This window comes from Chiloscyllium punctatum, chromosome 44 (assembly GCF_047496795.1).
Source record: "Chiloscyllium punctatum isolate Juve2018m chromosome 44, sChiPun1.3, whole genome shotgun sequence".
Classification (NCBI taxonomy): domain Eukaryota; kingdom Metazoa; phylum Chordata; class Chondrichthyes; order Orectolobiformes; family Hemiscylliidae; genus Chiloscyllium; species Chiloscyllium punctatum.
The window spans coordinates 23,925,143-23,932,155 of record NC_092782.1 but is presented as its reverse complement, the minus strand read 5'-3'; the positions used below and the strand labels follow the sequence as shown (position 1 = coordinate 23,932,155).

The 7,013-nt window shown below is 38.1% G+C and overlaps 2 long non-coding RNA genes across 2 annotated transcripts; both read right to left on the bottom strand.

The window, feature by feature from the left end:
* Nucleotides 1-2,020: 2,020 nt before the first annotated feature.
* Nucleotides 2,021-3,451, bottom strand: LOC140466802 (uncharacterized). Its single transcript, XR_011955284.1, has 4 exons — nt 3,391-3,451; nt 3,258-3,302; nt 2,667-2,726; nt 2,021-2,051 (listed from the first exon to the last, which is right to left on the bottom strand). It is a non-coding gene; the product is annotated as an uncharacterized lncRNA (long non-coding RNA).
* An 845-nt stretch (nt 3,452-4,296) lies between these two features.
* Nucleotides 4,297-5,920, bottom strand: LOC140466803 (uncharacterized). Its single transcript, XR_011955285.1, has 4 exons — nt 5,875-5,920; nt 5,286-5,345; nt 4,599-4,661; nt 4,297-4,336 (listed from the first exon to the last, which is right to left on the bottom strand). It is a non-coding gene; the product is annotated as an uncharacterized lncRNA (long non-coding RNA).
* Between the last annotated feature and the right edge of the window lie 1,093 nt (nt 5,921-7,013).

Sequence of the window (7,013 nt, the reverse complement as noted above, 5' to 3'; positions counted from 1 at the left end):
GGGACCATTGCTGTTTGTCATTTTTATAAATGACCTGGAGGAGGGGCTAGAAGGTTGGGTGAGCAAGTTAGCGGATGATACAAAAGTCGGTGGAGTTGTTGATAGTGATGAAGGATGTGTCAGGTTACAGCGGGATATAGATAAGCTGCAGAGCTGGGCAGAAAGGTGGCAAATGGAGTTCAATGTGCGTAAGTGTGAGGTGATTCACTTTGGTATGAGTAACAAAACGATGGGGTACTGGGCTAATGGTCGGATACTTGGTAGTGTGGATGAGCAGAGGGATCTTGTTGTCCATGTACACAGATCTCTGAAAGTTGCCACCCAGGTAAATAGTGCGGTGAAGAAGGCATATGGCGTACTGGCTTTTATTGGTAGAGGAATTGAGTTCTGGAGTCCTGAGGTCATGATGCAGTTGTATAAGACTCTGGTGCGGCCGTATCTGGTGTAATGTGTGCAGTTTTGGTTGCCGTACTATAGGAAGGATGTGGAGGCACTGGAATGGGTGCAGAGGAGGTTTACCAGGATGTTGCCTGGTATGGTAGGAAGATCGTATGATGAAAGGCTGAGGCACTTGGGGCTGTTTTCATTGGAGAAAAGAAGGTTTAGGGGTGACTTGATAGAGGTGTACAAGATGATTAGGGGTTTCGATAGGGTTGATCTTGAGAACCTTTTTTCCACATATGGAGTCAGCTATTATGAGGGGGCATAGCTTTAAATTAAGGGGTGGTAGGTATAGGACAGATGTTCGGGGTAGATTCTTTACTCAGCGAGTCGTGAGTTCATGGAATGCCCTGCCAGTAGCAGTGGTAGACTCTCCCTCTTTATTGGTATTTAAACGGGCATTGGATAGGCATATGGAGGATAGTGGGCTAGTGTAGGTGAGGTGGGCTTGGATCGGCGCAACATCAAGGGCCAAAGGGCCTGTACTGCGCTGTATTTTTCTATGTTCGATGTTCTATATTCTATGTTTGAAGACAATAGTTAGCTGTTGTAGTGGTTGCAGCAATAACTGTTGTGCCTGTTGTTTCCTTAGGTGTTGCAGTCACCTCTGAAGAAGAGAAGGGAAACAATCAAAATGACGGATTTCTGATTTCAAATGCTGCAGCACTGAGAATTTCAATAAGAGTTTGTTTTATTGGTTCTGGAGATTTAGGTAAGGTGAAGTACATTTTACCAAAGCAATTAAAATCAATGTTCCATTTTTGAAAGAGCATATTGAAATGAATTGCAAAGTAAGGGTTTAATTACATTAGTAAAGAAGAAGAAAACATTTCATGACAAACACAACAACAGGAAACGTAAAAGAAACCTAACTTGGCATCAGAATCATTCTTTCACAAGAACAAACATTGCATCTTTCAGATTCTGACAATTAGCATCTTGAAATGTACATTGTTCATTTGTTTTAAATGTTTCAAAAGTGTTTCAAAACTGATCAGCAAATTTTGGCAATTGAGCACTGTCACAAATAAGCAGAGACATTTACAAAAATGAAACATAACAATTCTCCTCTTGCTTACACTCTGTTCGAGCATAATTCAACTCTTTGCAAGGTCTCGGAAAACTATCTGCGGACAGTAGTATCATGTCCCACTGAGCTCTGGGAACTGGGAAACATTGATTAATGTTCATGATTCTACAACTGGTTATCTAATGCAGCCATCACTGACCTGATGTGGATTGGGTTGTGGATGTGGTTGTACTTGGTTTTGGTGTTGCCATGAGTCCTTTGGAGAGCACAAGAGCAAACATCAAACACATTGTACGGCCACTTTAAAATCTACCTATTACTGCAGTGGTTTGTCATTCGACTGTTTTACTGTGTGTTTCGCAAATGGAACACTGCATTGTAATGTGATCAATGTTTTAAAACATTCAACCAATACACAGTGTCTTCAAGAATGGCTAAACAGATGATCGTTGGTGGAAATCTGAATTGGTGGAAAGTGAACACTCACTGAAGTTTATTCATAGAGGATCTCACTCACCCTTTGTGGTGGTTTCAGCAATAACTGTTGTGGTGGTTGTTCCTTTTAGTGAAAAGGTCACTTCTGAATAAGAATGAAACAATGCATGTTATTTCCCAGCAATTTCAGAATTTTACAACAAATCTCTCTAAATCAAACTGTCGTATTCAGAGTGAAAGTTGCTATCTTTGATGGTATCATTATAATTTTGAAGATCTCTCATTTGAAAGTTTTACTCCTGTTCAATGTTGATCCTTTCACATTGAAGGGAATTACAATTTTTGGTCACCACCATGTCAAAAATGTTTACCCAATGTGACTGAAAGCAACTGCTCAGATTCATGATCCAAAAGAAAATACAGAATTGCAGCTGTTTTTATTGGTTCTGTCACGTGCTGGCTGGATATGTATTCCTGAATGCAGGATTTATGAATGCTTTTGCCCTCTGTGCCATTTATATTGTACGTATTCCACTTCGTATTTGTGTACTCCAATTCCCCAATTATTACGAGCTTTTTTCCCACACTATGACTTCGTGATATATTTGATAATTTTGTTGACAAATAGATTCTCTTTAAAGAGTAGTAGGTTCAGAGGTCATGAACGGAGACACCATACTGATCCAAAAGGCACAACTGAGGGGAAAACCTGAACTGGGAGAATGTGCACTGGTGTGTATTCATACAGAATCTCACTCACCTGATGTGGTGCTTTCAGTAGTAACTGTCGGCGTAGTCATTTCTTTTGGTGAAGTTGTCACTTTTGAAGAAGGAAAAACATGAATCAATGTGATTGATTTCCAATTTCAAATCCCTCAGCTTGGGCAAGACCAACACAGTAAATTTGTTTACACCGACAGAATGAGTAATCAAGGATGCATCTCAACTAGTGCAGTTAAATTAAAAACTTGAAAATGTTTGCAAAAGAATGGCAAAGGGAACATGTGGAAAACTTTTCATGTTTTCAGGAAATAACTTCAGGCAACTGGTCCAGAGTAGAAACATCATAAAAACAAAGAACACAACCTTTCAAGAGAGAAATCCTTTGACAAGTTCCGATAACTATGCAGGCGTCCATAACCATGGTCATCACATTTGTCCTCATGTACATGAGACCTCATGACGCTGATTGAGCTTAATACAAGTTATTATTTTCTCAACTCACTCACGTTATTAAGATTGGATGCATTATATATGAAGAATTAAGTATCACCTTAGCTTTGCCTGGATTTTATTGCAACACAATAGTTTTTGATCTTGATTTTGTACACAGATCAAAGCCATTACTGACCTGGTGTGGAGCCAGCTTTAATTTCTTTCACTTCTGTCGTGAGCTCTAATGAAAAATTGGAGGAATCGTGAAATTTGCTACAAGACAACCAAAAGATTTATTCATTTTTGTGAATTTCTATTGCTTCACTCACCTGGCTTGATACTGGTTGTGGATCCTGTTGGTGTTGTCTTCACTGTTGTCGTGAGTTTTTCTGAAGTTAAAAAAAAATCCAATTAATGCCTCATATTGTTGTCAAAGAGTTTCAAGTCGGATCATTTCTCAGGTATTTCTAGAGAAGGTGATATTGTTGTGTGAAGAGAATTGCTGGTGTACACTGGAAGAAGACAATAGTTACCTGTTGGAGTGGTTGCAGCGATAACTGTTGTGCCTGTTGTTTCCTTTGGTGTTGCAGTCACCTCTGAAGAAGAAAAGGGAAATAACCAAAATGACGGATTTCTGATTTCAAATGCTGCAGCAGTGAGAATTTCAATAACAGTTTGTTTTAATGGATCTGGCGATTTAGGTAAGGTGAAGTACATTTTACCAAAGCAATAAAAATCAATATTCCATTTTTGAAAGAGAATATTCAAGTGAATAGCAAAGTAAGGGTTTAATTACATTAGTAAAGAAGAAGAAAACATTTCATGACAAACACAACAACAGGAAATGTAAAAGCAACCCAAAAAGGCACCAGAATCATTCTTTCACAAGAACATACATTGCATCTTTAAGATTCTGACAATTAGCATCTTGAAATGTACATTGTTCATTTGTTTTAAATGTGTGGACATTGTTTCAAAACTAAACAACAAATTTTGGGAATTGAGCACTGTCTCAAATATGCAGAGACATTTACAAAAATGAAACATAACAATTCTCCTCTTGCTTACACTAAGTTCGAGCATAATTCAACTCTCTGCGAGGTCTGGGAAAACTATCTGCGGACAGTAGTATAATGTCCCACTGAGCTCTGGGAACTGGGAAACAATGATTAATGTTCATGATTCTACAATTGGTTATCAAAAGAAGCCATCACTGACCTGATGTGGATTGGGTTGTGGATGTGGTTGTACTTGGTTTTGGTGTTGCTGTGAGTCCTTTGGGAGAACAAGAGCAAACATCAAACACATTGCACGGCCACTTCAAAATCTACCTATTACTGCAGTGGTTTGTCATTAGACTGTTTTACTGTGTGTTTCTCAAATGGAACACTGCATTGTAATGTGATCAATGTTTTAAAACATTCAACCAATAGACAGTGTCTTCAAGAATGGCTAAACAGATGATCGTTGGTGGAACTCTGAATTGGTGGAAAGTGAACAGACTCACTGAGGTTTATTCATAGAGGATCTCACTCACCCTTTGTGGTGGTTTCAGCAATAACTGTTGTGGTGGTTGTTCCTTTTGGTGAAAATGTCACTTCTGAATAAGAATGAAACAATGCATGTTATTTCCCAAAATTTTCAGAATTTTACAACAAATCTCTCTAAATCAAACTAGAGTATCAGGAGAGAAAGTTGCTTTCTTTGATTGTAGCTTTTTAAATTTTCCGATCTCTCATTTGGAAGTTTGATGCAAGTTCAAAGTTGATACTTTTCACATTGAAGACAATTACAACTTCATGATCACAATCATGTCCAAAATGGTTCCCCATTGTGATTGAAAAGAACTGCTCAGATTAATGTTTCAAATGAAAATTCAGAATTGTAGCTGTTTTTATTGGTGCTGTCACATGCTGGCTGGATATGGATTCCTGAATGCAGGAGAAATGCTGTTGCCCTCTGTGCCTTTCATATTGTATGTATTCCACTCTATATTTGTATACTCCAATGCCCCAATTATTACGAGCTTCTTCCCCACCACGATTTAGTGATATTTTTGTTTATTTTGTTGGGATACAGATGCTATTTAAAGAGTATTCAGTTCAGAGGTCATGAACTGAAAAACCATACTGTTCCAACAGAACCAGGCAGAAGACCCAACTGAGGGGAAAACCTGAACTGGGAGAATGTGCACTGGTGTGTATTCATACAGAATCTCACTCACCTGTTGTGGTGCTTTCAGTAGTAACTGTCGGGGTAGTCATTTCTTTTGGTGAAGTTGTCACTTTTGAAGAAGGAAAAACATGAATCAATGTGATTGATTTCCAATTTCAAATCCCTCAGCTTGGGCAAGACCAACAAAGTGAATTTTATTACACCTACAGAATGAGTAATCAAGGATGCATTTCAACTGGTGCAGTAAAATTAAAAACTTGAAAAAGTTTGCAAAAGAATGACAAAGAGAACATGTGGAAAACTTTTCATATTTCCAGGACATAACTTCAGGCAACTGATCCAAAGCAGAAATGTCATGAAAACAAAGAACACATTGTCAAGAGAGAAATCTTTTAACAACATACGGAAACGATGGAGGGGTTCATAAACATGGACACCACAGTTGTCCTCATGTACATGAGACCTCATGACTCTGATTGAGCATTATACAAGTAATTTCTCTCTCAACTCACTCATGTTATTAAGATTGGATGCATTATATATGAGGAATTAAGTATCACCTGAGCTTTGCCTGGATTTCATGGCAACAAAATCGTTTTTGATCTTGATGCTGTACACTGAACAAAGCCATTACTGACCTGGTGTGGAGCCAGCTGTAGTTTCCTTCACTGTTGTCGTGAGCTCTAATGAAAAATTGGAGGAATCGTGAAATTCGCTACAAGACAACCTAAAGATTTTTTCATTTTTGTAAATTTCTATCATTTCACTCACCCGGTTTGATACTGGTTGTGGATCCTGTTGGTGTTGGCTTCACTGTTGTAGTGAGTTTTTCTGAAGTTAAAAAAAATCCAGTTAATGCCTCATAACATATAAATTGTCTTATTGTCAGAAAGTTTCAAGTCGGTTTATTACTCTGGTATTTCTAGAGAAGGTGACATTGTTGGGTGAAGAGAATTGCTGGTGTATACTGGAAGAAGACAATAGTTACCTGTTGGAGTGGTTGCAGCAATAACTGTTGTGCCTGTTGTTTCCTTTGGTTTCGCAGTCACCTCTGAAGAAGAGAAGGGAAATAATCAAAATGACAGATTTCTGATTTCAAATGCTGCAGCACTGAGAAATTCAATAAGAGTTTGTTTTAATGGATCTGGAGATTTAGGTAAGGTGAAGTACATTTTACCAAAGCAATTAAAATCAATGTTCCATTTTTGAAAGAGAATCTTCAAGTGAATAACCAAGTAAGGGTTTAATTACATTAGTAAAGAAGAAGAAAACATTTCATGACAAACACAACAACAGGAAATGTAAAATCAACCCAAAAAGGCAACAGAATCATTCTTTCACAAGAACAAACATTGCATCTTTAAGATTCTGACAATTTGCTTCTTGAATTGTACATTGTTCATTTGTTTCAAATCTTTCAAAACTGTTTCAAAACTGATCAGCAAATTTGGTGAATTGAGTACTGTCTCAAATAAACAGAGACATTTACAAAAATGAAACATAACAATTCTCCTCTTGCTTACACTCTGTTCGAGCATAATTCAACTCTTTGCAAGGTCTGGGAAAACTATCTGCGGACAGTAGAATCAGGTCCCACTGAGCTCTGGGAACTGGGAAACGATGATTAATGTTCATGATTCTACAACTGGTTATCTAATGCAGCCATCACTGACCTGATGTGGATTGGGTTGTGGATGTGGTTGTACTTGGTTTTGGTGTTGCCGTGAGTCCTTTGGAGAGCACAAGAGCAAACATCAAACACATTGTACGGCCACTT